The 25,430-nt window shown below is 57.1% G+C and overlaps 1 long non-coding RNA gene across 1 annotated transcript; it reads left to right on the top strand.

Annotated features, from left to right (window-relative positions):
• Positions 1 to 3,582: 3,582 nt before the first annotated feature.
• Positions 3,583 to 6,552, top strand: LOC122241084. The gene is made up of 2 exons (XR_006221048.1): positions 3,583 to 4,101; positions 4,410 to 6,552. It is a non-coding gene; the product is annotated as an uncharacterized LOC122241084 (long non-coding RNA).
• The last annotated feature ends 18,878 nt before the right edge of the window (positions 6,553 to 25,430 follow it).

The raw sequence follows: 25,430 nt of genomic DNA, 5'->3' as shown, positions 1-25,430 counted from the left end.
CTGAGCCCCACCTGTGATGCCGAAGGTAAAAGTACCGAGTAAAAGTACCGAGTTGTTGCCCCCCCCCCCCCCCCCCCCCGTCTTTTCAGTTCTGTGACTTCATTGTAAGAGGCTCGGTGTAATTGCAAGAATTTAAAACAGCCCCTGGGAACAGGGGCGCTGTGGGCCCTGCAGCACTGAGGGAATGACCCCCACCCTGCTGGAAGCGGAGCCCCTCAGCCCCCACCGCAGGGCCCTCATGTGCGGCTGGGGCCGGTGGGCCCCTGAGATGGGGCGGGAGGTTCCTGCGATGGGGGGGGGGGTGCGGTTCCCTGCTGTGGGACAGGGCTCCCAGCCGCAGGACTCCCCACAGACTGAGGCCTCTGTGAGCCCAGCGTCCCCTCCGCCCAGCCCTGCCGCCTCCCTCCCTCTGCACGGCCCGGCCCAGCCCACAAGCACCTCCCAGCAGAGCCAGCACCCCAGCTCTGCTTCCTGGGGACCCCAAACTGCCACTGCTGTGACATCCGGTGCTGTTGTCCAGGAATCCATGTCAGGAAGGGGGACACCGAACGAAGGTGCATCGCGCAGAAGACAGCAGAGTGACGGCGTCTCAGGCCACAGGGCCAGGAGCTCACGCCCGCGGGGGCAGGTGGGGAAGGGGTGCTGAATGCCGACACAGGTGACTCTGAGGTCCCCCCCGCCCCGGCCCTGTGTCTTGCCTCCGTCCCCCTCCTCCGCCCGCCCGCCAGCTTCTCGCTGTGCGGCACCCACCTCCTCACCAGCGGCCTGGCCCAAGGGCCTCCCAAGACGCAGCCTCTGGCCCAAGTGCCCACGGCCCCTAAACACAAGGTTCCTGCCAGGAGGGCACCTGCTGGGCCCGTCCAGCTCTGCCTGGGCCCACTTCGGCCCAGAACACAGGCTGTCACACACATGAGCCCCACCAGACTCTCGGACACGGAGGGACCCCCACCCCCACCCCCGGGCTCGGAAGACGTGCTCCATGTTGCTGACGGGGCTCCTTGAACCCACCACACGTCTGGCCTCCCGGCCTCCCCGATGCCGTGCCCTCGCCTGGAACGCTTTTCCTCCACATCTTCTCGGTGACCCTCTCCATCCTCTGATCTAGCTCGTAAGTGGGGCTTTCCTTCTCCCCCACCCCAAACCCTTTGCAGAGACACAGAGATGTGGCAGGGGGAGGCTGGGCCATCTGCTTTCTCCAGACCGTGGCTTCAGGCCCAGCCCTACCTTCCGGTTTCCCCCTGAGACCACGCCCCAGACCCTCTGGGGGGGCACACGGGATTAAGCAGGGTCATGTGGCTGGTCAGCAGCGGGGATCCGTTCTGAGCTCCAGACCGCTCTTGTTCCCAGATGGCCAGAGACTGCTGGTGGCAGCCAGAGCCATGAAGGGGTGACCGGGTGTGGTGGGGGCTGGTGATTCACAGCCTGGGGCCGAGCCCTGCATGTTCTTGATCCTCGACCCTTGATGCGGCCCCTGCCTAGACCGAGCTGGGTGGGGGTGGGCACTGTGTCCGGACAGCCAGCCCTCTGTGGTGGCCCCCGAAATATATGCCCATATCCTAAGCCGTGCTAGCTGTGAGTGTGACCTCAGTTAGAGAAAGGGTCTCTGTGGGTGTGATTAAGTCACAGGTCCCAAGATGAGATCATCTTGGATTAACCAGTGGGCGATACACCCAACGACAAGTGTCCTTACGAGAGACAGAAGAGAGACCCAGGGGCAAGGGGAGGAGATCGTGGGTCGTGTAAAGGTGGAAATACGGACACTGATGTTGGAGGGAGGCAGCCACAGCCCAGGAACCCCCAGGGACTCCCGAAGCTGGAAGAGGTGAGGGTCCTCCCCTGGCACCCTCGGAGAGAGTGCGGCCCCACCACCCGTGGAGGGGGCTGGGTGCCGTCGTGGGCCTGTGTGACGTCCGTGTGCCGTGATGGGGTGAGAAGCCAGAGAGGAGTCAGGGCAGGCAGCCAGATGAGGTGCCGGAAGCCAGAAGGGGGTGTGGCCCCCAGAGTCCAGGACCCCGGCCTCGGCCAGGGTGCGCCCCAGTCCCTGCCGGTGGGCACCGTCAGGTCTTGCTGTGGGTCTTGATGGGAAAACCCGCTCTCCTGCAGCCGGCCAGATGCCAGGCTGAGTGCCAGGACCCGGCCGCTTGCAGAGTCTGTAAGGACGTGTGGGTGGCCAGTCTATCCAGTCTGTCCCACCAAGAGACGCCAGTGACAGGAATGTATGACTGCCACCAGGCGCCCCATTGAGGATGCTGTAAACCTGTGCATTGGGGGCTGTCGGGGCAGGGAGACACCTGCCAGCCCCCCTTTCCTGCAGGTTCCAGGCCACCTGGCAGAGGGGCTGGGACACCAAGTGTGGGATGTACCCCAGCACGTCTGTGTCGAGGTGACCAGGACCCTGCCTCCACTCCCTCCTGGGCTGGGCCTGCTAACGTCCAATTCCTCCTGACCCCCCAGAAACGCTGGCTCGGGGAACAAGGCTGCTTTCCAGGCCTTGGGGACTTGGAGGTTAATGTCGTCGATCTCAGGCAGCTTTCCTGTAATTCAGTATGTCCAGTCCCTTTGGCCAACTGTGAAAGACACTTTTCACACATTGTTAACTTTCCCTGATGGATTTGCACGGGTTGCAGCCAGGGCCCAGTATGTGGGGATGTCCAGGCTCCTCCGCGGGGGGTGGTGTGGGACCCTCACCTCCCTCACCAGGGGCAAGAGGGCAGCAAAGGCACAGCGTGGACACGCTCAACTCCCCAGGCTTCCTGAGGTTTGGGGAGACTTCATCCGCCAGAGGCGCCCAGGGGAGAGGAGGCTGCAGTGCCTGGGGGGCAGTGGGGAAGTGGGGGCCTGCTGGGAGCCCCCCACCCAGCAAGGTTCTGCTGCGGAGGCCTGTGCGGCCCTAGCGCCACCTGGTGGTGCTGCCCAGAACTGCAGGCACATCAGCTGCCCAGAGGCCTCGGCCCTGGAGGTGACAGGGTGGCCGAGGCACAGCTCTCACCGACAGACACCTGGAGTCATTCCCCGACACCCTGGCGCACAGAGAAACTGAAAACAGTCTCCTTACCACCCTTGGGGGAGCTCTCCTGTCCCCGGCTCAGCTGGAGGACCCCCAGCGGTGCCCCCCGCCCCAGGGTGAAGCCCCTCGTTTCCAGGCGGCGAGGACCCCGGGAGCTCTGTGTCGGGCTGGACCGAAAATTGAGCCCTGGGCCCTGAGGCCCCACAGCATGGGGCTGGTCTCCGCCGTCCTCTCTCCAGCGTAAGCCGGCTACTTGTGGGTGGACGGGACAGATGTCGGTGCAGGGCTGGCATTCCGGCGGGGATGGGAAGGCAGACACACAGCAGAACGGAAAGGTAACTTGTCTTGCGTGCCGCAGCACTGGCCTGACCTCTCCCCTGAATGGCGGGAGGCCTGTCCCACGGCCTGTCCCCAGGTCCCCCACGTGGCTGGGTAGAGAAGAAGTACAGCAAAACTCGTGTTTTCTGTGGGGAGAGCCGTGTGGCAAAGGCGAGGCCGGTGCCTGTAGGAGGAGGGTGCGGTCAGGGGACCGGAGCGGGGGCTGCCGCGGGGCAGGTGCGCGGAGAGGCCGTGATTCACGGTCATGAGACACTCGGGGAAACGGGAACGAGCCCCAGGTGAAAGCAGTGTGCACCTGGGGCCCCTCCTGTCGGTGGCCGTTAGTGCTAACTCGCTTCTCTCAGCAGGTCCGGGACGCGGCACCGCGTACGAGCTGGACCCTGAGACCGCAGCGCAGGCCGACCCTGTTGATGCAGAAGGGGACAGAGGCTCCAGAAGCCACCAGGGAGCCGCCTGGCTTCCCTGACGACATCCACCCATCAAGGGGAGTGTTTTTCTACTCCGTTGAGCACACTGGGCCTACGGGACCCTGGGGGAACGTTCTGTGCACAAGCAGGGCCTCTGTGCAACAGCCCGGCGTAAGCCTTCCGTGGGTGCCGTGTCCCCTTCAGCTCGAGCTGGAGCCCCAGCAAAGCTCGGCCTGCGCCTCGTTTCTGTTGTCGTTGGTCCGAGAACCTGACTCCGGTAACAGTCAGATGCTGGATGCATCTAGAACGCTGTGGGGCAAGCTTCCCAGTGACTTCAGTGTGGGGCAGGTAGGAGAGGGAAGTGGGCTGCCGAGCGGGGCAGGGGGGCGGGCATTGCGAGGTGAGCGCAAGGGGAGAGCCCCGCTTGGAATGAGCTGAGTTTGCCGATTCTGTTGGGTTTCCAGTTGGGGACAGTGACAGACACCCAGATGCTCGATTCTCGGGCTTGAGAGGAGCTCAGTAAGCTGTTACAGCCCAGCACTGGGTGAGGTCAGCGGGGGATGAGGTCCCCGGAGATGAGAGCGAGGGACTTGGAGGCGACAGGAAAAGAGAGAGGTGGGGGACCCGCGGGTGGTGTCAACACGCTTTCACCACAGGTCCTGTTGTCTGAACCCCTTGTGGTGAGTTAAGTGGTGGCCAAAAAGAAGAAGACACGTCCCGTCCCTCCTCCCCGGAAACTGATTGTGAAGTTGTGTGGAGAAGGGGTCTTTGTTGGTGTAATGAAGTTAAGGGTGTGGAGGTGCGATTGTGCTGGGTTGGCTGGGTGGACCCTGAATCCAGTGAAGGTGTCCTTACACGAGACACCAGGGGAGGCACACAGCAGAGAGAAGAGAAAGCCACGTGGGGACAGAGACCGGAGTCATGAGCTGAGGGTCGCATGCAGCCCCCAGAAGCTGCAAGAGGTGGGCAGGACCCTCCCCTAGAGCCCTTGGAGGGACCGCAGCCCTGCCAGCCTTGATGTGGGACTTCTGGCCTTCAGGATGGGGAGAGAATAACCGTCTGCGGGTTGAAGGCCCAGGTTTACGGTACTTTGTTGTGACAGCCCCAGGACGCCAATGCGCCCCTCCTTTTAACCCTGAGGAGACTGAGCCCCCAAGGGGCTGCTTGCCTGCCCAGGTCCGCCCGCAGTCGGTGGAGGAAAACCCAGTCACCCACCACTGCTCTGCTGGGGCTTGGCTACGACAAGCAGGGTGTGACCCTCGCCTGGGACATTTCAACTGTGTAGTTGCGGATGTCTGTTCCAGCCTGCCAGGATCTTTGGGGATCAGGTTCCATTTTGCAGCTACTACTGTATTCGGGGCCATAGGCACCCCGTTAAAGGACTGTATCTCCCACCCTCCCTCCCAGATGACTGCATCCAGGAGGCTCAGTTCCTCCACTGATACGAAAGAGAAGTGAGTGTCAGACAAGGGGGAGCGTGTCAACCACCGGTTCAGAGCAGTCACTTCAGGCATTAAGAGCAGAAAGGGAGTTAATACAGGCAATAGAATTTAAAACTCCCTGAGGGTCACAGGGGTGAACGTCAGGGCCCAACTTGCACTGTTGATTTAGATGTCCCTCCAGAAGCCAAGACCGAGGCCAGGAACCCATTGTTGCTAACGCGGCCACCTTGGCCAAGTTTGCCTTTCACCCACTAAGCGGGCGTGCAGACACTGAGAGGCAGACTCGGGTCCCCAGGATGTGCACGCTTGCTAACCTTGCCTGCAGCGGTCACAGCCGCTCACTTCTGTCTTCCACGTCTCACCCGAGTCCTTGCAAGTAGGACTTAACCTGGATTCCAGCCAAAGGGCAGGTGCAAGGGAACGTGGGGGTGTAGTTTTCCAGGGCATGGTGGTGAGGCTATGATCACTGCAGGTTGGTCTTGCTACCAAGTGGAGGTGGGGTAACTCACAAAGGAGGGGAAAGAGAAGGGCACAAATCTACGCGGGAAGAGTCTGCCCAGGGCAGGGCGTGAATATAATCGCCACGGGTGGTGAAGAGTCAGCCCTGTTGGCATCAGTACGGGTGGGCAGCGAATGCCACTTTCAGGATCCTGGGAGTCAGCTTGTTGGACCTGAGATCAGGCACACACCCCCTCCTTGCTGCCAGTCAGAAGGAAGGACGTCAGGAGCACTGGGGTAGAGTTCCACAGACCCAGCTGCATGAGCCAGGCAAGGGGTGTCAGATTCCTCAGTCGCTTCCCTTACTCTTGTCACCGCTCTCTGCCTCCGAGTTTAGTGTGGTTTCGGAAGATACCTGTTCCCCTTCTCTTAAATTTCTCCATATTTTCATAAATTTTGTCCATATTTTCCTCGATTTTACTTAATATAGTTATACTAAAGTCCTTGTCTAAGTTCTGCCATTGATTCTAGATTATCCAAGGGTCTGCTTCTATTGGCTGTTGATTCTCTTGACTGTGAGTGCATTCAGCCATCCAGCCCGGCAGGAAAACGGCTGCCTCTTCCTTAGGGTTCCTGACATCTTAAATTATTACAGTGCTCCACACAGCCTCTGAAGACTTTCCTGGATTCTCCCCCCCTGGTAACACTACTTAGAACTGTTTGGTGTACCTGTTACACACATATTTTGAATGACTCCCATCAGTGTGTAAGTACAATTTTCTGTTCAGTCTATTTGATTCAACATTATTTTGTATTCTCATTTTCATGTGTTGATGTATTTGGTATATTGCTGAGGTGATTTTCTCTCCTGGTTTTTATTAAAAACAAATATATATAGATAAATATTGACAGTTAAAGATTCTGGTTGATGTGAAGGAGTGCTAATTTTATTTATTTATTTATTTATTTATTTATTTATTTATTTAATTTATTGTATATTTGTGATTTTTCAAAAGAAGCCACTCACACCACAAATATCATACCATTAAATAAATTACCAAAAAAGTTAAAATTTATTCATAGTGAACAAGCCTATACAAAGTAAAAAAGTAAAAAAAAAAAAAAAAAAAAAGAAAGTAATTACAGATCTTCCCACAAAAAAAAAAGCCTGGTTGTTTGGTTTTCTGGTCAGGTGGTTTCACTGGTGAATCTTATTAAATATTTAACCAAAAATTCCTCATAAACACTTTCAGGAAATGAAGGAAGAGGCAAAATGCTTATTTTATGAGTATTACTCTTGCACAAAAGCCAAGCAAAGACAATCACAAGAAAACTTCAGACCAATATTCATGAACATAAACTGCAAGACCTTTAATATCAACAAACTCAATCCAGTAACATATAAAAAAGATTATAAACCATGACCAAGTGGGGTTTATCCCAGGTATGCAAAGTTGGTTTCACACTTGAAAGTCGATTAGCATAATTGTGAAGCGGTAAGAAATATGTACATTGGTCTTTGCTCTGAGTTTCTGCTACTACTTGATCTTTGACCCTGGTTCCTGACACAGAGCTTCTAAAAAGCTCATACTTTCTTGAGTAATAGGGAATGTCTGCCAAAAGCTCTTAAATCCCTTGGAATTTTCTAGGTGACAGGAGCATCTTTTTTTCCTAATGAGTCAGCTCTTGGTGGAGGGGCCCTGGATGGAGCCAGTGACCAGAAAAATCAAGCCATATGAGTGGACGTCTGCCCCATGCCTGTTCCCTGGAGAGGGGAGGAGACTCCGGATTCAGTTAACAGCCCATTATTTACAGACGTTGTATGTGATGAACCCTCCATAAAAATCCTGAAAGGGTGGCGTCTGTAGGGCTTCCAAGTTGAGCACATGAAGATCCTGGAAAGGTGGCCCGTAGAGGCCCTGAAAGCCCACACTCCTTCCCCCACGCCTCGCCTTATGCCTCTCTTCCATCGGGATCCTTTATTATATCCTTCTTTAAAAAAGATTTATTTTGAGACAGAGAGTGCAAGTGGGGGAGGGGCAGAGAGGGAGAGGGAGAGAGAGAGAATCCCAAGCAGGCTCCGCACTGTCGGTGCCGAGACCAGTGTGGGGCTCGATCCCACAAACCGTGAGATGATCACCTGAGCCGAAAGCAACAGTCGGATGCTGAACCCACTGAACCTCTGGGCGCCTCTCATGTCCTTTTATAGTGAACCAGTAAATGTATTTCTCCGAGTTCTGTAAGCTCTTCTAGCCAATTATCAACCTGAGAAGGGAGCCAGTCAGGAGCACAGGTAACAGGCATCTGAAGGGGAGGGGTCTGTCTTGTGGGACTGAGTCCTTCCTCTGTGGGGTCTGTGTTGACTCATCAGTGTCAGAATTGAGTTGAACTGTAGAACACCCAGCTGGTGTCACAGAATTGTTTGATGTGGGGAAAACCCACACATCTTGTCACAAAAGTGTTCTGTGTGAGTGTGTAAAGGAAAACAGTGAGCCTTTCCAAGGCAGTAACACATCACATTACTAGCATAAAGGGAAAAAAAACCACATGGCCATCCCAACATACACGTAAAAAGCACATGAAAAGATACAATACCCATTCATGATAAAAAATATCCCAGAAAATTAGGAATAGAACGGATGCTTATTATTCCTATAAAGGGCACTAAAAATCCTACAACTAAGATCATACTTAATGGTGACAGACAACGCTTTCCACAAAGGATTAGGAAAAGGGCAAGAATATCCATTCTCTACTCTAATGAAATAAGGCTAGAAAAGTTAAAAGCATCTAGATTGGAAAGCAACAAGTAAAACTATTATTGTCATTAGTCCAACTGACATAGTAGAAAATCCTAATGAATACACATAAACTGATAAATCTAATAAATGAGTTAAGCAAGGTTATTGGATCAAGATGCAAAAACCATTTGCATTTCTATATACTAGCAACAAGCTATCCAAAAATAGAACTAAAACAATTCCATTCACAATTGCCTCAAAAAAGAATAGAAGTTCTTAGGAATAAATCCAACAAAGGAAATGCAAAGACTATTACATAAACTCTAAAATATTGCTGAGAGAAATTAAAGAAGATCTACATAATTGGAAAAACATTCCGTGTATATGTATTGGAAGGCTCGATATCCTCAAGATCATAATTTTCCCTAAATTGATTTATAGAGTCAATGAAATCTTGTAAAGATCCCAGCAGGATTTTGTTTTTTAGAAATTGGAAAACTGACTGTAAAATTTATTTGAAAATGCAAAGGATTCAGAATAAGTGAAATAATTCTGAAAAAGAACAAACTTAGAAGGATTTATACTGCTTCTTTAAAGCTACAATGATTATGACCACATGGCTGTTGGCATAAGGTAGACATAGAGGTCAATGGAATGAAAAGAGTGTATAAATAAATGCTTACATTTATGATCACTGATTTTCAACAACGGTGACAAGGAAATGCAATAGGGAACAGAGCGTTTTCAACAAACGGTACGTCTTAGGCCTCACATCATACACAAAAATTAACTCAAAATGGATCATAGACCTAACTTAAAACTCTGAGAAGAAAGCACAGAAGAAAATCTTTGGGGGCTTGACCCAGGCAAAGAGTTCTTAGTTATGGCCCCAAAAGCATGATCCATAAAAATAAGAAAATGATACATTGAAGTCCATCAAGATTAAAAACTCCCTGTCATAGGACACCATGAAGAAAATGAAAAGACAAGCCACAAGACTGGGAAAATTTATCTGCAAGTTACGTATCCTGCAAAGGACTTGAATCCAGGATACCTAAAGAGCCTTTAGAACTCAATACAAAGACAATCCAATTTAAAAATGGAAAAAAGGTATAAACAGCTATTTCACCAAAGAAGATGTATAAAATGGCTCATAAGTACATGAAAAGGTGTTCGATATCATTAGTCATTAAGGTTAACACTATCAAAATCACAGTGAGAAATTGCATCCACTAACATGGCTCTCATCAAAGAGATAGACAACCACAAGCGACGACGAGGATGTGGAGAAATCGAGACCCTCATTCGTTGCTGGCGAGAATGCAAAGTGGAGCAGCTGCTTTGGAAAACACTTGGTGGTTCTTCAGAATGAAGAAGAATGATGTCTGTCACCGTGGGATCCAGAAATTCCCCTCCTAGGTCCATACCTGCTATGGTCTGAATGTTTGCGTCCTGCCCACATTCATACGTTGAACTCCAGACTCCCAAGGTGATGGCTGTGAGCTAGAGCTCTCAAGAAGGGGATCAGTGCTACTGCAAGTGCCCTTCCAAAAGGGACCCCAGTCTGCTTCCTCACCCCTCTATCCCGTGAGGCCACGGTGAGAAGACCATCATCTGTGAACCAGGAAGCGGGTCCTCACCAGACACCACGGTTGCCGGCACCCTGATCTAAGACTTCTGGCCTCCAGAACTGCGAGAGGTAAGTGTCTGTTGTTTATAAGCCACTGGTTCTGTGGAAGCTGTCACAGGAGCCTGAACAGGCGAATATGGTACCCAAGAGAAATGAAAACACATGCCACACAAGAACGTGTAGGACAGTGCCCAAGTGGCGTTTTTCATAAGAGACTGGAAACAACCCAAATGTTTGCTAACTGGTGCCCGGACAAACAGTGTGGAATAGTCGTACAACAGAGTGCTATTCAGGGTAAAGGAAACACGGTACCACCACATGCCACAGCGCAGATGAATGTCAACAACGTCATGCTTGGCGAAAGAAGACACATGTGGAAGATTTCATACTGTGTGATTCTGTTCATATAAAATGTGCAGAAACAGCAAATCTATGGTGACAGAAAGCATATCAATAGCTGCTTTGGGCTGCGTGTGTGGGAGCAAGGATTGGCTGCAAATGGGCACAAGGGAACCTTTTGGTTTGGGGTGATGAAAATGTTTGAAAAATAATTGGTAATTGGAGTGTGGCGACAGTTGCACAGCTCTGCAAGTTTACTGAAAATCATTGAATTGTACTCATACCGTGGGTGACTTCTCTGTACGTAAACTGCCTCAGTATGAACTGTGTTGTAAAAGAGAACTTCTCCGTGAGGTTTTACCCAAGTGAAACCGCCGTGCGGTTTTTCTAGGCTCTGGCATGATCCGAGTGCTTGCTTAAGTAATTCAGACAGTAGATCGGAAGCCCTTTTCTCTGAGGATGTGCAATTCCATGCCACCGAGGAGTCTATCGTAGTTCAAGTCAGGAAACCAGTCCCCTCAGATGCTTCAAGAGGCAGATTTACACCCAAGGAAGGAGATGCTTACAGTCGTTGGAGGGGCTCACGCCTCAGGTTCCAGGGTGGACCTCCTGCCCTCTATCTCCGAGGCCAGCTCTCGGTGGCACAGGTCACCGGGAGCTGGGGGAGGCAGCACGGGACACTGCAGCAGAGGGTCTGATGCTTCCAAACCCAGGCGCCTGCACAGACCTCATCTCCACAGCCTTCCTTATTCTCCAGGGGATTCACATTCCAAACCCAAGCTGCAGGTTGCTGTGTGGCCCTGAGCTCTTTGACCTTTCCCAGTGGAGCTGACCCCCTGGGAGCCTCTACGTAAGGGGAAAAATCGTCCAGCACACGTGGGAGCTGCCTCACACCTTGATGGGAACCTCTATGCCGTGGAGCCTCCTCGGGAAGCTTATCGGTAAGGGCGTTTTATTTGGGGAAAATGACTTCCGGGAAACATCAACAAAGGGTTTGTTTATTCATTAACGACACGCTTCCCTGGACCAAGTGGGGTCTCTGCCCGGCACCCCCGGCACCCCCCATTCCAAATCCCTTGTGATTCGCACTTTTAACAGTGTGGCCAGGGCTGAGATGTCAGCTCCCAGCTCACTGCGTGTTCTGTGCAGCCTCTGGGGAGAGGGTCACCCTGCACCCCCTCGTAACATCGGTGTTTAACGTTTGCACTTAGGTTTTCAAATCCTAGGTGTATGCTGCTTACGTAGGGTTGTTCGGGGCTCGGTTCTTTGCTGTCTGGGACATATTGCCTGTTCGGGGCAGATGCCCACTCACACATGTCCGTTCTCACCGGCTGTTTCTTCTTGGTGCAGGTGACACCTGGTCACTAATGGACACAGTCGATAACTTGCATCGGTAGCTCATTGACATGCGTGACGTTCCCCAGCAACAGGTGTCAGTTTCATTCCTGTGTCTCGACAGCTGCTCACGTTCTTGAAATCCTGTGTTAAAAAATGTCTTGATTCTGACCTTTTTGTGGCATTTTCAGTGAGTCCTCTGGGGCCTGCTTTGTCTCTGGCCACAAGTAGCTTTTTAAATTCGATCCGAATTGATTAAAGTGAATGGAATCAAAGGCCACGTACCTCGGGCACACTAGCCACCCGTGGCTAGTGGCCACTGCACCAGTTACCGCAGTGCCACTGGAGGCTTGTACCTGCCGTGCTCATGCAACACTCTGCACAAGGCTTACCTCCAGCTGCGAAGTCCATTTCTCTTTGAGAAGTGACTCTCTTTTTTTTCTTTTTTTTTAGTGTTTATTTTTGAAAGACAGAGCATGAGGGGGGAGGGGCAGAGAGAGAGAGAGAGGGAGACATAGAACTGGATGGAGGCAGGCGCCAGGCTCTGAGCTGTCAGCACAGAGCCTGACGTGGGGCTTGAACTCCCAAACGGTGAGATCAGGACCTGAGCCGAAGTCGGACACTCTACCGACGGAGCCACCCAGGCGCCCCAGAGATGCCTAAAGAAAGGCGCCCCTTTCTTTAGGACAGTGAGAGTGTCTTACCTTGGTGGCACAGAGCAGATACTTGTCTGTGATTCCCGAAGGAAGGAATGGCTTGCAGGGGTGGTTGGATGGAGGAAGGCAGGGGCTCTGCAAGTTTCCGATTTGGCAAGAGGACTCCTGTGTCCCGGAGAAGCCTGGGGATAGATAGAAGGTATGAGCAAAGGGGGCTCAGGCTGAAGGGAAGGGCTACTTGTTTCTGAGGGCCTGCCGGCCGCCATCCCGGGAATGGATCTGGATCCGGGATCTCCAGGCTCTGGACCCCAGAACAACCCTTCCAGACTACGGTGGTCCCCGAGTCCTGAGGACAGCCTTCCGACGTGCTGGCCAGCGACCCTGACCCTCTGACCCCATAGCCGGGCTCACGGTGACGTGCCGGATGGGGAATTTGGCAACTGGAAACTGAGGGCTGAGTCAGCCACTGGGAAAGCTGAGCTGAGAGATCATGAGGCTGTGTTGGAGCTGGGAGGCTTTGGGGAGCACCGGGCAGAGGGACAGAGGGAGCGACGGAGCAGAGCCGGGAAGTCAGAAGCAGCCCGAGGGTGGCGTCACTGGACCCCCATGTCTCAGCCTGTGCCCTGAGCCAGCCTGAGTTCGGCCCTGTGCTGGCCCTTCCCCTGTTTGGAGAAACAGCTAGTTCTGATCGTGTCATCCTAGAACATGGAACTCTCCTGGGTCGAGGAGGGAAGAGCGTGGTGGCCTGGCTTCCTCGCGTCCCCACCCCACAGGAGCGGGCCTTCCAGGGCTGCTGAGGGCCACCTGCCTGGCAGGACCTCACCCGGTGTGGCGGCCACGCCAGGGAGCCGTGCACGCGCACAAGCCTGAGAAAGTGAGAAATGCCAGCTTGGACCAGAAACTGAGACCAGATCGGTGCTGACCAGATCGGAGGTGGCCGAGGGCTGGGCCGGCCCCCCTCGTACACACGGGGGCCTGGAAACCCGCCTGTGACCCCGCTGGTGTCCTTAGCTAGTGGGGAGGTGGGGACAGTCTCTGATCAGCCTTGTGGAGGTCGTCCTGAAAACCCCGAGACCTTCCGTGTCGGCGTCCCCACCCCCCCGAGCGTCCACGCAGAGAGGGGGCCGGGGGTCCCGGTGGTTCCATCGAGAGGGTAGCTCAGGCCAGTTCCCTCTTTTTCTCTGTTCTTTGTTGTCTAAACCCTTTGTTGTTGTTTTTCTCATTTTTCCCAGTGTCGTGCAAGTCCTGCCAGTGTTTCCAAGCACACTGCCTTGAATCAGATCCCAGTCCTCCGAGGCTCGGCCAAGCGGAGCTGTGTATCCTGGGGAGGAATAGGAAGGCGGGGGCGCTGGCAGCGGGGAGGGGGCGTCCGAGGCCCGTCATCCTGCTCCCGCCCCCCGGGGCGCACGGTTCCGTCGGGGACGACCTCCGGGCACAGGCCCCCGGGAAGGCACTTCACGTGCTCTCTCGAATGATGAGTGTGTCCTCGCTGCTGAAAGCGGCCAGAGGAATTTTGTCCTTCGGCATATATTTAGCTGTGTATTTTCCTTTCCTGTCGCCACGGTCGAGGTGACATTTGCCTGAAGCCGTGCAAGTCAGTGCAGCTGGATGGTAGGCAGTGCCCGGGCTGGGGGTGGGGGGCCGCTGCCCCGGGCCCTGGCTGCACGTGGAGAAGCACTCCCGCCGGTGGTGCTCGCGCTGGGGGGACCGCGTGGCAGGCGAACCGGACAGCACCTCGCACGGCAGCAGCCGCAGGACGTGCGGCTGTCTGCGCTGGAGGCAAACGCGGCCTGTGCGTCTGCCATGGCTTTGACCTGCCTCTTGCTGAGGATCACAGTCCGGAAGGGCTACGGGGCCTTATTGCAATGACTAGGGACCCATCTATCTTGTTGAGAAGGTCTTACTTACAAAGTCATTTCACGTAACACAGATTTTTTTTTAATGTTTGTTTATTTTTGACAGAGAGAGAGAGACAGAGCACGAGCAGGGGAGAGGCAGAGAGAGAAGGAGACACAGAATCCGAAGCAGGTCCAGGCTCCGAGCTGCCAGCACAGAGCCCGACGTGGGGCTCGAGCCCACGAGCCGTGAGCTCATGACCTGAGCTGAAGTCGGCTGCTTGACTGACTGAGCCCCCCCAGGTGCCCCTGCACAGATTCTGTTTCACCAGAGACCCTCACCCACTCTGTGGCCCCAAGTCTCAGGGGTGTGCTCACTGCTCCCCTGGGGAGAACCCATGCCCGGGGACTCGCGAGGCCAGGCCCTGGGACGCAGGGGGTCCCGGAGCCCGGGGGGGAAGCTGGGGGTGGGGCCCGGGACAGCCCCGGGCTGCCTGTGGGGCTGGCACACTTTTATTTACAAGGCTGCTCTGGGCCTGCCAGAGCGGGAGGAGCCCCCAGGGTCTGACCCCCGGCCCGGCTCTGAGAGAGCCGCAGGGACAGACCGGCCGCAGCTGCAGCCACCCACGGCGGAGGCCACGTCCAAACGTCGGGGGAGGTGAGCATGGTAGAGTGGAACGCATACTTCGGTCCTAAAATAGATTTTATCTGAAAAAGAAAACAGATGGAGATGGAGGTGATGTTGTTTTCTTCTGTGGAAAGCACAGGAAGCAGCATCGGGGCGCTGGCCGCTGCCCTGCTGCCCCGCCCCCGTCCCCCTAGGGAGCTTGGCCCCGGCGGTTAAGGCCCAGCCAGCGGGTTGGGGCGCTGGGGCTCGGCCGCCGTCAACCGACCCGGCCCGTTGCTTTTCCCGTCTTGGCTCTCGGCGGGACCCTGCAGTGCAGGTGGCTTGGCCAGGTCGCCGACAGGTGAGGGGTCTGCTCTGGGCGGCGGGGGGGGGGGGGGGGGGGGGGGGGGGGGGGGGGTGGCCGGGGCCCGTCCTTGCTGCGGCCAGCGGCCAGGCGGGCAGGGCGATCCCGGCCGGGATCCAGGCCCTGGGTTCTGCCGTCGGGCCTGGGTTCTGCCGAGCAACATGGGCGGAGGGAAACTTCCAGAATGTGACAGAGAATGATTTTGCCAATAGGCTGACTTTTCTGGCTGCCTTTTACAACTGCCGGTAAATTCCTGTTTGGGGAAAGTCTTAGAGTGTTAACAGGTCTGTGTCATGATTAATGTTATCTGGGTAAAGCCTCGATTCAGCAAAGTTCCTCCTGACTCAATTTGTTGTCATATGACTCACCGTGTGACCACCGAGGGAGGAAAATCGTTAAGTTTCTCACTGCCGTGGCTGCACTTCTGTGTTAAACTTGCTGTATTTACCTGGGATGATTACGAGGGTGGGTCATAAACATAACTCAAGATTTTATGGGCGGCAGTTAACCAGAGGTATGGGTTTCCCTCGCTTCAACGGATTATGGATTTGTACCGAGGAGTTGAAGTTCAGCACACATTTCCTCTCAACAGCGCCCCCCACGGGTGCGACACTGGAGGCGTGTCTGCAGCAACAGAGCTCGAACCGCGTCTCGCCTGCAGACAAGGGGTCTCGGGATGATCTCAAGAAATTCATGGTCGTTTACAAAGCTTTGCCCAGGGATGAGAGCAAACCAGCTTCCGAACAACACGCCAAAAAGCAAATACCGTGAAGCTTTCCATAACGACGCTTCGCAATGGCATACGGCGTATTTTTGTCCCAGGTGCCGCGACCAAAACACAGCCGTGTGGCTGAGGCTGCAGCCTGGTCCCACGGCCAGGAGGGAGGGCCCGGGCCGCCGTGCCGGGGACAGAGATGTTCTTTCACACGGCCGTCTCAGGGGGGTGCAAAGCCCGGAGACACATGATTTTGAAACTGCAGGGCACTTTTGTGTACACCCCAGACGGCCTGAGCTCCCTGCCGGCCACCAGGAAAGAGGAAGCAGAACCCGGTGATGCGGAAGTGTAAGGGCCGAGGACCCGGGGCCGGATTCTCTTGTCCAGCCCGTGGCCTGATTTTTGCTCTGGGAACAAGCACGTCACGACCGCAGTGGTGATGGAGGCTTGCCTCCCCTGGAACCCGGGGTGCACGGCAGGACCCCGTTCCTAAGCAGCTGAGAGACGAGTAGGGCTCCCCTCGATGCACGGAAGACGGGCTAGTGTGCAGGCTTGGGGAGAAGGGAAGCACTGGGCCTTCCCGCCGCACACGGGAGCTCTGCCCAGACAGGAGCAACCAGGAATCCAGCTCCCACGAGCCCCACGCCTGGGGGAAAGGGTGGGGCTTCTTTATACACGGCGGGTGTTGCCATTTGGAAGCACCTGGAAGAGGTCCACGGTTTCCACCTAGGGAGTGCTCACAGACCCTGAACGCCCTTGTCCTGGAACTGGACTCGGTCACACCCCCACTGGTGGGGGAGGAAAGCCCGAGGCAGACACAGGGTCCCTCGCGATGGTCCCACCTGCCGCCCCAGACGTCCCTGCACCACCAGCCGACAAGATGGATACTCTGGATGACATAGGGGTGCAGAGGAAGAAAGAGGAAATGATGAGGAAAAGAGTCACAACAGAATCCAAAATGCACACCAATGGCCCTGCTCAGTTGCTAGGAACGGGGTGGGCTCTGAGCTTCCTAGCAGTCAGAGCAAAGAGGAAAACTAGCTTCTGCCCATTTCCCCAGAGCCTCCAGGATGATCCTCGGGGGCCTTGGGGTCTTGGCTCATTGTGCTTAGGTCTGGGGTTTAAAAGAAGGAACAGGGTGGGGCGCCTGGGTGGCTTAGGCGGCCTAGTGTCTGACTTAGGCTCAGGCCATGATCTCATGGTTCATGGGTTCGAGCCCCGCATCGGGCTCTGTGCTGACGGCTCGGAGCCTGGAGCCTGCTTCGCATTCTGTCTCTGTCTCTCTCTCTCTCTCTGCCCCTCCCCCACTCACACTCTGTCTCTCTCTCAAAAATAAATAAATGTTAAAAACCATTAAAAAAATACAAAAAGAAATGCGGGGCAGCGTTTCCACGAGGCTCCATCAGTGGGCAGTGATCTGGACGGATTTCCTCACCTGCACCCTCGCCCACGGTGGGTGTTCGTCACTGAAAGGCAGCTCGGGCGCACCTGGTGTGACTTCTGGCATGGGTTTGACTGTGACTCACCACGTTCCAGACAGGCGTTTATCAAACGGGCTGTGATGGAGGGCCGGCGGGTTAAGACGCCTGATGCCTCGTGGACGGATCCTGGCCACGACAGTGTCATGGCCAAGTCAAAAGGGGACAAAAGTCTCTAGGACCCTCGGCCCTGTCCGACCTCAGGTGGCCGGCTCACACAGCCACCCCCCCCCCCCCCCGCAGGGCTCTGGGGAGCGGCTCTGGCTCCTCTGGGGACAGAAAGGGGCTCCCGTGAGCACCGTCCGGGCCAGAAGCCAAGCTCGCGCTGAGGAACCGGACAGCCGGCTGGACGGGGATGCGGTGTGCGTCCCCTGACCCTCTGGCCTCCCGGTGCCGGACTCCGGACACGTCGGGTTGACTCGGCGCTGAAGCTCTGGGTCCAATGCGCTCCGGGCAAAGTCGGCCACGAGGACCCAAACGTGAGCCCGCAAATGGTGGCATTTCAGACATTTCTCCCTCCCCAGCTCGACGGCTTCTCCTATTGGTGACACACGCACGCGAACGCAGAAACTTCTCTTGCTGACAATATTTCCAAGCGAGAGAGAAGGAACGGGCGGCAGGAGCAAGCCCGGGAACCCCAGGCCGGCCCCCGGGTTCTGGGGGACCGAGCACAGGCCAGCTCCACGGGCTCCCCCTCCAAGCTCGCCCCTCACACGCCGTCCCAGGGGCAGGCAGGAAGCTGTCACCTCTGTGACGGAGGCCCGATTCCGGGTGGTCCAGCCCTGCTATGTGTGAGTCACTTGGCCAGGGACTGAGCCAAGCTGGCTCCCTGACACCCACATGTCCCCACAGCCCGATTGTTTTCTGTATGGCTTTGTATTCGTAAGCAAATCTGAGGGACGTTTATGACCTTGTAAAAATACAGCGGTCCCCTGCAGACATGCCCGTCCAGGTTGAAAAACTATGTAAATGCAGGATGGCTGGGCCCCGGGGGGAGGGGGGGGCGGAGGCGTCACCAGGAGGCAGCCCCCCGTTCGGTGAGTCTCGGGTCCCAGGCTCTCCCTACCGGCCCCCCCTCCCCGGGTTCGGGTCCTGGGCCGCAGCCCCACACCAGCCTGCCTCACTCAGCGCCACAGTCCAGCGTGCTGGTCAAACAGCGACTGCAGCTCCTGTGTCCCCCGGGTGGCCTCCCCGGGTGCGGGGTCTCTGGGGACTCCTGGGTCTCACGGAAAGGCCGCTTCCGGCACCCTTGGCTGGCCACCTTCTACGGCTTCTCTTCCCAGCTGCTAATAGGCCCTCTTGCTGGCAGAAATTCCTTGCCAACCTGGCGTGGCGGGAGGCGGGGGGGATGTTTCCAGCCTGGCCAGGGGCTGGTTATGTCGGTCACCTTTCTGCCATCTCAGTGGGGCTCGGGGGGACGGAGAGGGGACACGTGGATTCAGCCCACCGTCCCCGTCCGGGCTCCCGGCTGTGCCACTCACCAGGGCGTCCACAGCCCCGCACTGTGGGAATTCCGCTCTCCCAGCACTGGGGGGAAGTAAGGAAAAATAACCCGCCCCCCCCCCCCTGCCTTATGGGGTGGGCCAGTCTCACTGCACAAACTGGGCCGCCCCGCCCCACACCTTCCCAGCAAAGGAGACAGGAGACCCAGCCATTCCGACGCCTACAATGTGATTGAAGGAAAAGCCTGCGGGTCACAACTCACTCACAAGCAGATATTAGCTGCTTGTTTCCAATGGCAAACAAACCCTCGGGTTCTGCAGAAGGATCAGTTGGGGGGGAAGGGGGGGATACTATAGCTAGTGGTTTGCGGATGGACAGAGGCTTGAAAGTGGACAGCACCTGCCTCTGAACGCGCAGGCCGTTGGTCCACCCGAGTGTCCCCATTTTCGTGAACTCTCAACAATAGATGCGCGCTGCTTTCTAAGAAGAAGAGAGGCTATTAGTTAAAAAAACAACCACTGTTGGGGCGAGGTGGTGGCTGAGCTTGGACCGGACCCTTGATCGTGTTTGACCAAGTTTATGCACAAAATCCGAGCAGCCTGCAGCCGGGTGGCGACCCTCTGGGCTTCTCCACCTGAGGACTTTCCCCTGGAAAACGTTTCCCTTCGGGAAGGTGCAGGAGCGCTGGCCGAGGCTTCCTGGGGGCCGGAGTTCACTGGGGTCCAGGGACAGCGGGGCGGAGGTGGACTCAGAGCCTGCCCTCAGGGCGCCACCAGCTCAGGAGAGGCCAAGTGTGGGAAGAGCAGAGCCCGGGGAAGCAAACAGATCGGATGCCTCCTGCGGTCACGGCCACACTGGCCTGTCCACCTCCGTGCCCAGGGTCCAGCCCGGGCCGACACAAGGAGCTCCAGACGTGTTTGCTGACTGACTCACGGACAGACCACCCTCCCAAGCCCTTCCCTGCCCACACGGCTGACCCCTGCCCAGGAGGACCTTGCACGTGGGAACGGAACTCTGCCGCCCGGTCGTGCAAGGTTAACATGGCACCTGGCAGGGCGTGCCCGTCCCTCAGCTCTCTGGGACCCTCTCCCTTCTGCCTTCCCCTGAAGGGACACCCCGGACCCCGCTTGGCAGGGGGCTGGGAAAACGAAGCTCCAAGTGCAAAGGGGAAGCATCTGACCCAACTTTGAACTTTTCTGGCAAGGAAGTGAAATCCATGAGGAAATATGGGGAGTCTGGGCTTCTTCATGCTCTGCAGGGAACCGTCTTGGGGGCGGTAAATCAGCGTGGGAAGGAGGCAGGAAGGTGGGGAGGAAGGGGTGGGTGCATGGGGGCTTTGAGTCGAAAAGGTTTGCTTTCTGGGAGCTGTGACGTTCTGAAGAGTGTGTGTGTGCGCGCACGTGGGCACATACGTGGGGTGCACACGCGTGTCCTGAGGCACACACATGACAGCCCGTGTGCGTGCATCTCTGTGCAGATGCACGTGTGCACGTGCACGTAGGTGGCTGTCACGCACGTGTGTGCAGTCGTGACGCCTCCCGCACAAGCTGCTGGCGCTGGGAGAGCGGACATCCCCAAAGGGCTGCTAGATCCCTCTTTTCATCCCTTATCCACAGGAAGGGCCCCAGATTTCTCACCCCTTTCCGGGGCCTTTGGGGACAGACAGTCCACAGGGAGGGTTTTGTGTGGGGTCCCCATGGAGGGTAGCCCCGTGCCCGGGGACAGATGTCTTTGGGAATGCACCCCCCGTGCCACCCCGTCTTCTCCGTCTCTCCCCACTGCCCTCCCCACACCACCTAAGCCTTCCCTGCCCCCACCCCACCTGGGAGCAGAAATCCTGGCTGAAGGCAGGGAGGGGAGGCATTCCTGGGTCAGTGGTTTCTGGGCCTTTGTTTCTCCTCGGTGTGGACTGGCGGTGCCCCTAAGGCAAGGCAGACTCAGAAAGAGCCCCGATGGACTCTTGGGGACACGACCTGAGATGCTCCCACCCCCGTTCCTATGTGGCCCAGGGGCAGGCCCGGTCTGGCTTTGAATCTGATCTCTGGCCCTTCCTGCCCCTGGCGACTTGCTCCTGTCAGCAGAAGCTCAGGCCTCCCCTCAGGGACCGTGGTCACGCCCACTCGGTGCCTGGGCCTGCTCTGTGGGCCTGTGCCAGGGCAGCTGGTCACTCAGCCGGGCCACAGGAGCCATCCAGGCCCTAGGGCCCCCCCCACACCTGGACTCTCAGGACCCAGTGCACAGCACCCCTGCACTCCCCACCACTGGACTCTCAGGACCCAGTGCACAGCACCCCTGCACCCCCCCACCACTGGACTCTCAGGACCCAGTGCACAGCACCCCTGCACCCCCCAGCACTGGACTCTCAGGGCCCAGTGCACAGCACCCCTGCACCCCCCCACCACTGGACTCTCAAGGACCGAGTGCACGGCATCCCCACAGGGCCCCCACCTCTGGACTCTCAAGGACCGAGCGCACGGCACCCCGGCAGGGCCCCCACCGCTGTGCCCTCTGCTCCTGGAGGCTGGGGGTACCCTGCCTGTGGGGTCAGTCCTCCTGCACAAGGATCCCTGTACCAGTTAGAGAAGACCTTCCCTGGGGAGCCTTCGTGAGGCACCTGAGGTGTTTCCGGGATCAACACTGGTGAGCATCCAACCTGCAGGCACAGGCTGGCGATCACCTCACAGCCCAGCAGCCCCAGCGCCTGAGATACAGGGCGGCCCGACTGTCCGATTCGATCAGAATCTCGCGCGGCTGGGTAATAGGACGAGGTGGGCGCGGGGGGGGGGGGGCAGGGACGCCTCCCGTGGCCACACCCCAGGTTCAAGCAGATGCCGTGGGCTGGGGTCTTCCTGTGCCCGGGCGTTCGGTCTAGAGGGTGCGGTGCCTGGACAGACAGCCCGCCCGCGCCCGGCCTCGTGCGCAAAGCCAGATGTTCCCGAGGTGACAGAATGCTGGTGTGGGCAGGGGCAGGGGCGAGGGAGGCCGCCGGGACCTCCAGCCAGATTTCTGACATCCTTGCAGAACAGCAACATTCAAGACCAGGGCCAGACCTCCTCCCTGGGGAGAGAGGATGCGGGAGCGGCAGGGGAGGGCAGGGGAGCCGGCGGTGGGGGACCGGCCAGTGCGCGCTGGGCCCTTGGCTGGGAGGGGGCGGTGGGGTTCGGCCGCCGGCCTGGACTCTATCACCGCGAGGAAGGCGGGAAGTCCGTGGGAAGGAGGTGGGTGGAAAGAAATTTAATGGGAGTTCTTAAAATTCCCTTCCACTTGCGAGGGTGTTGTCCCTGCCCGCAGGGAGAAGGGATGTGCGTGGGCCCCGCGCAGGCCCGGCTGGAGCCCTAAATGGGAGGGGAGGGAGGTCAGCACCCCACCTCCGCAGCCCGCGTGTTGAGCAGTGTGATGTTCACCCCTCCCCAGCGCGCCTGGCGGCGGCCCGCCTTCCTCCGAGGAAGGGACAGAACGGCACTGCGTCCACCACACGCGTGGCAGGTGACGTGCACCGACGTGACACCGACCGCCCCTCCCCCACACCCGCAGCACACGGGTGGCCTTCTCGTCCAGCGTCTGTTCCCGTGGTTGCCACCGGAACACAGCCCTCGAGGCAGAGGGACGGAAGTCCCAATCCCCAGCGAGGGGACTGAACCCCTGTGTCCACCCTCCCGTCAGCCAGTCCCGCCTGGTGCCAGACGCGGCACGGCTCTGCCCTTCCGCGGGCTGGCCGCTGCCGTGTGACGGTGCCCACCCTCTGGCCACCTCAGGGTTAAACTGCTATCGACACGAGAGGGGCCCCAGGCTCTCCCTCTGCCTCGGCCTGCGGTTGCAGCGTGGCCCCACGTGTGTGGCCCCTGAACTCAGCACCAGGAGGAAGCAAAGGCTCCCCAGGGCTGGTGATGGGCCTGCGGTCCCATTGCTGAAGAAGGAGCCTTGGTCAGAAGCTCAACATGCACAAGGTGCTGTGACGGGGGCTGGGAGCCACGGCCCCTGGCTCCCGTGGGGACGGCCATCCCAGGGGTCGGCGCATGGGCCTGCGCGGGGCCCAGGCATCGCGGGGTGAGGGCTTCTGGGCTGGGCAGCTAGGCACGTGTGTGTCTAATGTGATGCTCGACGCTGTGTCTGGTTCTAGAAAACCCGCTGGCGGTTTCTAAGGGCCGCGTGACGTTGCTTTGCACAGATGTTCGACGGTTTGTGCCTCCGTTAGAGCTGAAAATTTAAGTTGTTTCCAGGTTCCCACTTTGGGGGGGGTGTGCTTTTTGCTAAACCTTTACGTGCATTCAAGTTTCTCGTTGCTAAAGAGACTTTAAAAACGGCCAAATAAATGTCCGCTCTTCAGAATAAATGGAAGCAACTTGGAGGTCACACATAACCCTCCTCCAGCCCCGATCTCAGCAGAAAAGTCAGTGTGTGTTTGGATTTGCCCCATAAGTCAAATGCTGAGAGCTCAGCTCCCCTCTGCCTCTTTTCTGACTCATCCAAATCCCAAAGGTGGAAATGCTTTGCTGAGCAGATTAAAGTGGTTCCAGATTAACGAACCTGCGTTGGCCGCCACGAGCTGCTGGGAAGAGAAGGCGAGACCAAGGACTCATTCAGAGCCGTGCCCGCCGCCAGCCAGGGGTTGGGGAGGCGGGAGGCGGCCTCGCAGGCATCAGGACGAGCCTCTGCCCCGGTCCCCAGCCGCTCCCCGGCTTGTCCCGGCCCCGGTGGGTCTTCCCCGGGAGTGGCTCCCATGGGCCCTCTCCGTTCCAGAAACTTTCTTTCCTCAGCTTTGCCCGGGGCGGCAATGCCTGGTCCTGCAGCGAGGTGTCCAAGGCCTCTGTCCGTGATGAGGCGCGGGGAGCTCTGTGCGCTTCTGCCACCGGCCCGGCCAGGCCGCGTGCGCCCGAGGCACGATTCCGGTTTGTGTCCCACGGAAGCTCTGACTCGGGCCCCCTGCTTGTCAGAAGCAGAGGGGGTCCTGAGCCCCGCTTTCCATTGCTGGGGCGCCAACCTCCTTCCCAGCTTGCCACCCCCATCCAGACTGCAGCCCCCTCACCCAGACGGGCTCTGGGCGGCAATAGGGGCCTGATGGGGGCCTGGGGAGCAGGTCCCACCTGATTCTGGTCCCTGAAAATGGTCAGATGTTTGAACTTCACCAGAGGAATGTGCCAGATTGCCCCGTGAGGAGACAGAAGCGGAGAGATGCTCTCTAGGTGGGTGAGACCGTGGAGATATGGGAGGGTGGTCTGTGTGCATCCGGGCATGAAGGCCAAGGACGCTGCCAGAGGCTCACGGGTCTTAGAGCATCACTAAGCCTTCCCGGGAGTCAGGTCTCTGTGCCTGCCTCCCTACCTGAGTTCACAGCACTGTCTTCTCCGCCTCTCTGTGTGCCTCTGTCTCTGTCTCCCTAGGTCTCTCTGTCTACCTCTGTCTCTGTCTCCCTGTCTCCCTCTCTCTGTCTCTCTTTGTCTCTGTCTCTCTATCTCTGTCTCTCTTCTCTGTCTCTGTGTCTATATCTCTGTCTATCTCTGTGTCTGTCTATCTCTGTCTCTCTTCTCTGTCTCTGTCTCTGTGTCTCTCTGTCTCTGTCTCTGTGTCTCTATCTCTGTCTCTATCTGTCTCTGTCTCTCTATCTCTGTCTATCTCTGTGTCTATCTCTGTCTCTCTTCTCTGTCTCTGTGTCTCTATCTCTGTCTATCTCTGTATCTATCTCTGTCTCTCTTCTCTGTCTCTGTGTCTCTATCTCTGTCTATCTCTGTGTCTGTCTACCTCTGTCTCTCTTCTCTGTCTCTGTGTCTCTGTCTGTCTCTGTGTCTCTATCTCTGTCTCTATCTCTGTCTCTCTCTGTGTCTGTGTCTCTATCTCTGTCTCTATCTCTGTCTCTGTGTCTGTGTCTCTATCTCTGTCTCTATCTCTGTCTCTCTCTGCCTCTGTCTCTCTATCTCTGTCTTTCTCTGTGTCTATCTCTGTCTCTTCTCTGTCTCTGTGTCTCTGTCTCTGTCTCTCTGTGTCTCTATCTCTGTCTCTATCTCTGTCTCTGTCTCTGTGTCTCTATCTCTGTCTCTATCTCTGTCTCTGTCTCTCTATCTCTATGTCTATCTCTGTGTCTGTCTATCTCAGTCTCTCTTCTCTGTCTCTGTGTCTCTGTCTCTATCTCTGTGTCTGTCGATCTCTGTCTCTCTTCTCTGTGTCTCTGTCTCTGTCTCTGTCTCTATCTCTGTCTCTGTCTCTCCCCTCACTGCCTCTCTTGCTGCGGCTCTGGAAGAAATGGCTGTGAGCGCGCCCACACGACGGTGGCAGGTCAGCTCGGGGACGGACGTTGTCGGTGAAGTGACACCATGCCGTTGCAGCTGTGAAGGCGGACGTCGCCACGGCCGCCTGGTCTTCCCGAGGTGTTCGAGGCAGTTCTCCCCTGAGACAGACGGACGACCCCCCCCCCCCCCACACCAGCGTTTTCCGAACTGGGCTCCCCAGCCGCCGGCCCCCCGCGGCGTCGGCGGCTCTGCTGCCAAGCGGGGAAGTGCCACGTGTCCGGACGGGTCCGGAAGCGCTGCCCCGGGCCGTCCGGGTGACGTGCGGCCACGTGTCCCAGGACCTGGGGCGCACGGCAGCGGGTCTGGGGAGCCGCCCGGGGACACGGTGCGAGGTGTCCCCTGAACTGACTTCACCAAGGGCCGGCCCTCC

Source organism: Panthera tigris, chromosome C1 (assembly GCF_018350195.1).
Source record: "Panthera tigris isolate Pti1 chromosome C1, P.tigris_Pti1_mat1.1, whole genome shotgun sequence".
NCBI lineage: Eukaryota > Metazoa > Chordata > Mammalia > Carnivora > Felidae > Panthera > Panthera tigris.
This window is presented reverse-complemented; position numbering and strand designations above follow the sequence as displayed.